Below are 10,472 nucleotides of genomic sequence, written 5' to 3'. Positions count from 1 at the left end.
TTCACATTTTTCTTGTCTCTTTCATAACTGTGATTATGTGATCTTGGCGAGAGCCAAAAGTGATGTTTAAGTTTGTGTTTAGGACTTATCATTCGTCGAGGAAAAAACTAAGTCCCATTCGGTGTTTGTAACATAGCATTCTGGTGATATGCTACTCTCTAATCTGTTTTAGGAGGTGTTTGGATAGAGGTGTTAAAATTTAACAGGTACTGTAGCTCTTTTGTTTTATTTGACAATTAATATGAATCATAGACTAATTAGGCTTAAAAGATTCGTCTCGCAAATTACTCTCTAGCTATGTTTTTAGTTTCGTAGATAGTCTATATTTAGCACTCCATATATGTGTCCAAACATTTTGTTTTTAGTTTCGTAGATAGTCTATATTTAGCACTCCATATATATGTCTAAATATTTGATGTGATGAGAGTTAACGATACAAACCAAACAAGACCTTAATTTCCCTACAAGCAAAACATAAGAACTCAGATGAGCAATCGTGCATGCAAATGACACCTGCAGTCTCTGTAGATACCTATATCAATCAGACCAGCCATAAAGACAAGAAAGCTAGAGCCTTATTCAACTGATTTGCAACCCTAATAATTCTTATGAAAGAACATGTTTGTCTAAAAAATCACGACTTAAAATATTGTTCGCTGATTTATTGTTAAAAAAATATATTATTGAATGATTAATAGATTCGGCAGCTCGTTAGGTCGGGCTTGTTCCGGAGTTGACACGATTATGATACAAACTGCCCTGCCCAGCGCCACAAGTGGCCCATCTGAAGACGGGGTCTACCTCCGTTTCATCATCAGAGAAGCTGGGAGAAAAGGATCTGCTACTGGTATTTTATTAGCATCTGCCTATCTGGCACATGACATGACCCAAAAATGGATTATGTTAGTTGTAATGCAAGTGACTGGAATAGAGCATATTAATCGAACTGGCACACTCCAACTAATGATATGGTTCCTGGACCAAACCAAAGGCATTATGATGCAACAATCCAATTAGCAAAAGACGATAAGAAAATGCTAAGTATGATTGATCTGGACATCGCAACATATGCGGTTTAGACGCAATCACCAATTTTCTATTTTTTTTATTTACCCAATGCGACTACTTACTCAAAAATTGGAGCGCAAGAAAAATGTACTACCAGATCCTATGATTATTTAATTTGCCCGGTTACGGACCAACTTTCTCAGCGCCGCCGCCCGCCGCTCCTACCGCCGTCATGGGTGGTCCTTCTACGGTTCTCCCTTCCTTCTCCGGTGGTAATCATGGTAAGTTGGAGTGACCGGAGATCTATCGTTTTTAATAAATTTTTTCACTAGATCAAGTCTTTACCCATACCAAATTTTTTAAGGTGTGTTTAAATCTATTTTTTAATTTTGATATTGTAGTATCTTCGTTTGTATTTGACAAACATTATCCAATTATGGATTAACTAGACTTAAAAGATTCGTCTCACGATTTATATACAAACTGTACAATTAGTTATTTTTTATCTATATTTAATGTTTCATGTATTAGCCGCAAGATTCAATGTGATAGAGAATCTTGTAAACTTTTGAATTTTTGAGTGCATCTAAACATGCCCTTAGTTTTGGAGATTTATTTTCTCCTCTTCTCCGGCGACAATGAGATGGTAGGGTGAAACCGTTTTTTTCATAGCGGCTCCGTTAAAGATGCAGGCAACAACTACGGCGTCGGCATCCTCATCGATTTGATGACAGAGAGACTTTTTTTCAGACGGCGACATCAAGACGGAAATAACGGAGATTGTATTACTACCATAGAATAATTTTCTTCGGTTGTCGTGGTGAATAATTTTCTCCGGTCTCTTCTCCATTTTATTGTTTACAATGGATAACGGAAGCAGGCATGTAGACCTTAGCCTTGTTTAGTTGATGAATTTTTTTTTTTTTGCAAAATGCTATTGTAGGCACTTTCGTTTATATTTGACAATTGTTGTCTAACTATGAACTAACTAGACTCAAAAGATCCGTCTCGCAAATTACAAACGAACTATGCAATTAGTTATTTTTTTATCTATACTTAATGCTACATGTATGTGTCCTAAAATTTGATGTGGCGGAGAATCTTGACCATTTTCTAAAATAGATATGTAGGCCTTGTTTAGTTCCTTATGAATTTTGCAAAATTATTCAGATTTCTCGTCACATCGAATCTTGTGGTACATGCACGAAACATTAAATATAGATTAAAAATATAACTAATTGCACAATTTATTTATAATTTGTGAGACGAATTTTTTAAATCTAATTATTTCATGATTAGATAATATTTATCAAATACAAACAAAAATGCTATGGTGTCCATTTTGCCTAAGGCCCTAATCTGTGCCCATAACGAAACAACAGACAACAGAGTGTGCGACAAAATAGACTGGTAGAATCAGAAGGTTTTATGTTCTGACAAATTTAGGGGGGAACAAGGGGCCATCTGGTCCCCTAGCCAATAGTAGTACGTACAAACGATCTCTACCACTCCATTGTCCATACTTGAATCTTCCTTGGCAACTAGTGTACGTACTCCGTAGGTCATCAAAAAAATGCCGTAGTTACCCGTTTTTGCTGTAAAATTCCTCAAAGGATAATTTTGTTCAACTGCCCCCTGCCCTGCTCTGACTCTGGTGCCGGTATGGATGGACCCGGCATATACATCCTGGCACCAGTGCACCAACACGCACTGACGCACAGCTGGCCCGTTAGCGCTACGGACTTCAGTGCTGGTGCTGCGTGCAGTACATTTTTTCACTAACCCTCGACTGCTGTGCATAAATGCCACGCTACTTCTGTGTATACACGGAACAGTAGTAATTTCATATTTGGCCTTGTTTAGTTCCGAAAAGATTTCGGATTTCGGTACTGTAGCACTTTTGTTTGTTTGTGATAAATATTATCTAATTATGGACTAACTAGGATCAAAAGATTCGTCTCGTGATTTCCAGCTAAACTGTGTAATTAGTTTTTGCTTTTATTTATATTTAATGTTTAATGCATGTGCCGCAAGATTCGATGTGACGGAGAATCTTGAAAACTTTTTGCTTTTGGTGTGAACTAAACAAGGCCTCTGCCGATTGCCAGCCACGCAACGCCATGGCGCGACCAAACCAACCGACCTACGGAGCTCGCTTCGCGGGCGCGGTGAAAAAACAAAGGCTGCCGTTTCAGCGCGGGCGCTCACTGCTCAGGCTGGTGAGCGCACCTGCGTAGCGCGCGGCGCGGTGGCAGGCCGGGCAGCAGGCAAGGTGCAAGGACGGGGTCTGCCGCTGCCGCCTGGCGTCATGCGCCGTGCTGGGGTCCCCGGGAACGGGTGCGGTTGGGGCGTTGGGCGCGCCGCGCGCTAGAGGAGAAACAAAAAAACACGCTTGGCGGGTGGAGCAGCCACGGATCCACGAACCGGGCGACCGGCACGTGATGGCACGCTTCTGTGTGCCAGCTTTGCCTTTGCGCAAAGCGCTGGCCTGCGTCAAAGCTTGGAGTACGTAGTAGTATGCCAGTGACAGTGAGTGTATTGGCAACTAAAGCAACACGAAATTGTCTTTCGACGCCTGCTTTAAAGTTGCGAAAAATGAGCTGAATATATACTGTGTGCATGTGCCCACCCACCCAGAGCCAGAGGCCAGAACATCATATATCGTTTGTTCCTGAAGCTGAAAAACATACCCTCAAATTTTCGCAGAGAGAGAATGCAGCTACAGGCACATCAAGTTCTAGACTGTGAATTGCGTATATATACTCCTATCTAGTGAACCGCAACTCGTTTGAGTATTTGACCTTCGCCTGAACAGAGGAGGAGGATCTTTTCTTCTCCACAACATTCGTACGGAACTATACCGAAAATCTGCCAAGGGCTCACGTAATGTTCCGTGGGGCACCCGGCACCACATGAGCAGGAGACTGATTGAGCTGGATCATCGCCATGCACTTTGTTCGGAATTAAGCCTCCATTATTTCACATGGCAATGCATACTTCGCACCACTGGGAGACGACGGAGAGCCGGGGAGGTACCAGCCTGTAGAACGTCAACAGAGCGTGACTGACAGATTCTCGCCACGTGGCAGATTGTCGTCGGCAGGTGGAATATATGTCTAAAAACAGTAGCTGTTGACCTAGTCATAACTGCAACACACTACATGGTCTCAAAACACCGATCAATGGTGCTCTCCTTCTCTATACATGTGTAGCCGCTCTTTGTATCACGGACGGCAGAAGAATGACCCTGATCCGGAATCCAAACAATATTGCGCGTCCAAATCGGCATCGGGTCCGCATCCATGGGCATTACACAACTGTGCGATCCGTCGGCGATTGCCTGCGTTCTCTGCATCTATCCGGATAGATGGATGAGACGTGCGACGAGTCCAGGACAAGGAGAGATTGCGCTGGTGCATGTGCCGTTGCCGTTGCCGCTGCCACGCGACGTGTGATCCCGCCGCGCGCACCTCGCAGCGCATGTGACATGGTGACCGAGACCGCCTCTTTTTTGCTTGGACTTTTACGCGCGCAGGACGGGGGATGTTCCATGCGCCCGTGGCCCCGCCGAGATGCTCATGCACGCTTGCATTCTCTCCGCCAGTGTCACTCGGACACTGTTCCAGCACGACCTGCCATTGACATTTCGCGCACCAGTGAATTTCATGTGAATTAAAAGCACTAATCTGTTCACTTGGCTGAAAAGTCATGACTTAAAAATATTGTTCGTTGATTTTTATTGTGAGAGAAAAATACTGCTAAACAGAATTCGGTAGATAAGCTCAAGTGAGCAGACTATATTATGCGTGCACTCAGTTCTTTTTTCTTAAAACGGTGTTCAGAATGAATTTCGTCAACTTCAAGTGGGCGGTGCTTGTTCATGTTCTGAGAAAGGATTGCCACGAAAGATGATCATTGCCCCATACCATTTGGCTTGGTAGCAACTGGCAAGTGCCAGGATCAGTGGATCGTATTGAATTGCAAGGGATCCACACCCACACCGACCGGCCTGTGCTGTGTGTTGATAGGTGAATCTAGGCAGATGCTCAAGTGGATGCCACTTGGATGTTGGCCTCCAAAGAGACATCTTCGAGTGCGGCCAGGAGGTAGATATGAATTATGAATGAACCGTTTCTCAGGGTAACATGCATTGAGGCATCAAAATTTGAGATGTCCACCGCTAGTAGCTAGTGGAGTACTACACCAGAAATCGCTGCCATTGATGGGTTCATAACTATATAAGCGTGTTGTTGCTGTTGTCAACAGTCGTAAGGTGTTTTAAGCACATGCTCAATTAATGTATTGGTCCTGAATTATTTAGTCAACTACTTCTGCCAATTATTAACTGGATTAGCAATGGGGACACCTTATTATAAAAAATATATCCTAAGAAAAAAAATTGTACCAAGATCTTTATTTTTCATCTCAAAACACAATATAGATACAGACACTTAAACGAATAAACACTCAACTTATAAACACATGTACACATACACATTTGAATGTTTTTGTAAGACTAGACCAACAAATTTTAAGATAGGTGGTCATATGACATACATCTCATTGCCTATGGTCATGTCACCCTCTCACTATAAGAAATAGTCCATATGGGGCATAACCACATAAGGCATGAGGGTTTGATCCTTAGTGAGAAATGTAACTTTAAATAATTTGGGTGCTGCCCTAGAACAATTTTTCTTCACAATGAACTTGAGTAATTTTTTTCCTTGTGATGTTTCATCCAAGTGTAAAAAAAACACGGAGAAGGGAAAAAAGGGTTCCATCGGGAAAAAAAAAGAAAAAAAAATGTTCCACAGGAGAGGAAACTAAGCTATGTTATTATAGAGAAGAGTGCGACAACACAGCTTGTATTCACATCTATATATAATTGTATATGCGATATATATGTAACATTTCTCAGCTACAAACCACCTCTACTAACCACACAAGCTATCATGATTTTCAAATCTCAATGCACTGGCCTAAAGAGCCTACGATTGGTTCCAAGATGGCAGTGTACATCTGCGGTTATTAGCACAGCTCATAAAACCCACTGTTAGCACCGCACGATAATAAAGAGGTTAAGTACTGTAAAGTGCATGGTACATCACGTGAGGGTAGGGAAAGAAACGGATGCCACTTTATGTATCATCCCGGCATGCATCAACACGTACGAGGACCACAATTCCTTGGCTTAAATGCTCACGACCTACACCTTTGTTCGATTCCGTTGCCTTTTGGAGACGACGTGTTGTGTATCCCTGCTGAATCGTTGCATGCGGATGCGGCAAGCTGATGATTGAATATCTTTGAGACATTTTCTTTCAAAACTAAGAATGGGACGGTGCTTATCTGTGGTTCTTTTTTAGTACAACTAAATAAATTAAATGAAAAAATGAGGAAAGAAATTATTTATTGAGTTTATTAAATTACACTAGAGAACAACCGCGGGTATCCATTTGGAGGGCTACCCCCATCCATAGCCAAAACAAATCCAGTCACCAACAAATCACTATAACTATTCTCTTATAAGCTGTACTTTTTCTAACAACCAACAGTATTTTTCTCTAACGATAAATTAGTAAATAGTACTTTTCACACCAAAGAACAGGCTAGCAGTACACTGTTGCCATTCCCGTGTTCATATATACGGTTTCGAAAAAAAAAGATTTCATATATATATATATATACACACACACGGAGTAACCTCAAAACGGGAAACGAATCAGATGGAAACGTAGGAGTAGGGCCTTATTTAGTTTCAAAATTTTTTGCAAAATCGACACTGTAGCACTTTCGTTTAGATTTGATAAAAATTGTCCAATCATGGACTAACTAGGCTCAAAAGATTCGTCTCGTCAATTTCGACCAAACTGTGCAATTAGTTTTTATTTTTATCTATATTTAATACTTTATGCATGAGTCTAAAGATTCGATGTGACGGGGAATCTGAAAAATTTTGCAAAATTTTTTAGGAACTAAGGCCTTGTTTAGTTCGCAAAAATTTTCAAGATTTCCCGTCACATCAAATTTTTAGTCACATGCATGAAGCATTAAATAAAGATAAAAATAAAAAATTAATTACACAGTTTACCTGAAATTTGTGAGATGAATCTTTTGAGCCTAGTTACTCCGTGATTGGACAATGTTTGTCAAATAAAAACGAAAGTGCTACAGTAGTCAAAAATGGCTCAGTGGTCAGTGCCTGAATTCACGCATGGGGGAGGGGGACATGGCAGCAAGAAACGGCTGCCGATCGGTCAGTGATGGGTTCTGATTCTGACCGCGGAGATGGGCTCTGATTCGGACCGCGGACGCTAGCTTTTGGTGGCGAGAGGAGAGAGGGCTGGTGGGAGAGGCAGGGCCGAGGCAGAGGCCGGTGGCATGTTGGCCTTGATGCCCGTGGTGTCCCCTGGCATCGGAAGCGGAATGCCATGCCATGTCGCAGGCGAGGGGAGCCGAAGGACGGAGGGGGAGAAAAGGCAGCGTTGGCCATTGGGTACTTGGGGGTTAGATTATGGCCTTGTTTAGTTCCCAAAAAATTTTGCAAAATTTTTCAGATTCTCCGTCACATCGAATCTTTAGACGCATGCATGGAGTATTAAATATAGACGAAAATAAAAACTAATTGCATAGTTTGGTCGGAATTGATGAGATGAATCTTTTGAGTCTAGTTAGTACATAATTGGACAATATTTGTCACAAACAAACGAAAGTGCTACAGTACCTATTTTGCAAAATATTTTGGAACTAAACAAGGCCTATGTCTACCGGCCCCCTCCCAAAGTCCCATTTAGTATCACCACATGCGCAGCGGCACTATCATGGGTGGCCTCATGGGTGCCCTGCTTCCCGTCCGTCACGCCGGCCATGTGCCCGCCTTTCTTGGACCCCGGGAAGGGAAAAAAAAAAGGTTCCCTAGCGATCATCACCCCTGCCACAGCCCACAGCACCCCCAACCAATATGCTACGACTGGATGGATGCTATGCTACACACCGAGGTTTGTTGGGGCACTGTGAGCCTTTTTTTTTTTGGTTTTTGCTGTAAACTTCAAGAAAAACTAACGCATCTCAAGAGATTTCATCGAATTTCTGCAGGGAGGTTTGATCGGCTACGAGGCGCAGGTTGGTCCGGGAAATTAATTCGTTTTGTCCCCGTTCTCGTGAACGTCGATACTGCTATCTCGTAGTACCCATAATGCACGCTGGACCACTGCACTACTGGAGCTTTGGAAACATCCATTCACCGGCGTCCGTAATCCTGGTGCCACCTGTCCATATTCTATTTTGTTATAAATTTGTAAATTAGTCAAAAGCAGCCGTGTTAGTCATGGTTCTGTCGCGCATATGAAAAAGAAGGAAACCGAGTCGTCGATGATTGTGAATTATTGAGATATATGCAGCTGTGCTTTGCAGTAGTAGGGCTCTAACAACCATTGCTAGTCGACACGCTTAGGAGCCAAGCAATGCTCTGTCGGTCCAGGTGTTACCGCCTGAGATATTGCTTTTCTGCTCCATCACCCCGGCCGTAATATTCAAGGTTCAGCGATCCTATACGTGCTACCCTGAGTATAGGAGGATGATGCGTGCACATTCCTAAAGCTCGGGATACATCGTACTCGTGACAGTCTTCTCCGAACAGAAGCTGCTGCTGGACTGACGTGAACGTGGAGGCTTACTGTTCATCATGTATCCAGTGTAAAGATAGCTGTGGTGTGTAGGTGCACAAGATCGAATTGTTCAGAAAAAACACAGACTGCAGTGTGTAAAAACGCTAGCTAGGCACATTTTTCGACAATGTAACGAGAACCATTAGTGACGACTGTTAGGACACGTAGTACGTGTGCTTTTGTGTACTGATGCTGACCTCACCTTCGACTTCGATCTTTAGGTGAGCTAATGAGAGATTACAGAGGGGAAGTCCTTGGGTGCAGTAGGTAGGTTAGGTTGATGCGTGCTGCTCACCTAATTCATGCGTACGGAGAGAGATTAGAGGCTTGCCGCAAGAAGAGTCAGTGTTGAAATCCTTTTTTCGTAAGGCGATATGAGAGGTAGCTTGCGTTCCCTACCAGAAAAGGCACACAAAAGTCTTTGTTTCTTGATTTCTTCAGCCCTCCGGGAACTTTACTTGGCCTGCGTAGCGTAGGACAAGCTAATTAACTGCGTATACTAGTGCTGATTAAGCGTGCCACCTTTGCTTGCTCTCAACTCAATGGAGTGGTACCTTTTTTACTCCTTATTACTAGCCGCAGCTAGGATGGAGTACATAAACGACAGCTTAACTAATTTTATGCCGATCTAATAATGAAGTGTACCGCAAATTGTAATTACTCTTTATATTAGACTTGTAGTAGTATGTTTATAAAGGTAAGGTTTACGTGAGTGTGAGTGTCCGTATTGTATTGTGTAATATAATTTTGCATTTCAGCATTTATACATCACTTCCGGATTTGTACCGAGAATACCGAAATATCGAAGGAAAAATACAACCATTCAAGATGAACTCTTGAAGGCAGGCAAACCTACGTGGGCACCCAAGTAGAGCCAGACATGTTACCCCGTTTACTACACACGTTAGACGGGTAGTAAATTCGAATTGAATACGTTCAGGAACCAGGAGAGGAAGCACTTGAATGCGTACTGTACGTGCGCTCGGCCTCTTTCACCACCACGCCGTGACCGTGACAAAAGCACGACGGATTGCTGTCACGGCTCGTGACCCTTGGTCGCGAGATGAATGACGCGGAATTCATAGCGAGCCCGGGCCCGGACGACGCACACCCACGCCACGCTGCTCTGTTTGGACTCACTGACCGCAGCCTCTGAGCACGACAACGGAGAAAGATCGCCGCGCATCTCGGCATCTGGACCGCCAAGCCTCCGCACGGGCACGGTGGCACGGCACGGGCAGAGTCGTGCGCCGCGCCGCCGCGGGCGTTGGGCACTGGGGCACCGGCACCACCACGGATGGCTGCAGGCGATCAGGAGAAGCGTGCGTGCGTGGATGGCGTCCGCGCGGGCGATCAGGACGTGCCCGCTACACTCGAACGGACGGGTCAACCCCACGAGCGTGCCCTGCGCACAACGTCGCGCCGCGGACGGGTGGGCGCGGCGGACGAGCACCAGTCGCGCTGGTTGCCGGCCGGGATGCGCCGGGCTCATTTTCTGGCCGGGCGGATGGGCGGTTTCTTTCGGTCGCGCTGCACACTCGGCGCGCGTGTCAGCGTGTGGTAGGGACCAGGGACGGCACGGCGGTCTTTGGCCAAATCGGCGTTCGGGGCCGGTGGACGCAAGTATCATTAGCATTTGTCATGCTAGTGCCGCCGATCATGCGTCGGGCTGGGGGGGACCTGCGTCGGAGGCTAGCTCGCGCGGACAGAGCTGTCGCCGTCGCTGCTTATAGCGCGTAGCAGAAGGTTGCCGTCGTCTTCGGACTGTTCCGGCCGGCCAGCCGGTGTCGCCTT

This window comes from Sorghum bicolor, chromosome 4 (assembly GCF_000003195.3).
Source record: "Sorghum bicolor cultivar BTx623 chromosome 4, Sorghum_bicolor_NCBIv3, whole genome shotgun sequence".
Lineage (NCBI taxonomy): Eukaryota > Viridiplantae > Streptophyta > Magnoliopsida > Poales > Poaceae > Sorghum > Sorghum bicolor.
This window is presented reverse-complemented; position numbering follows the sequence as displayed.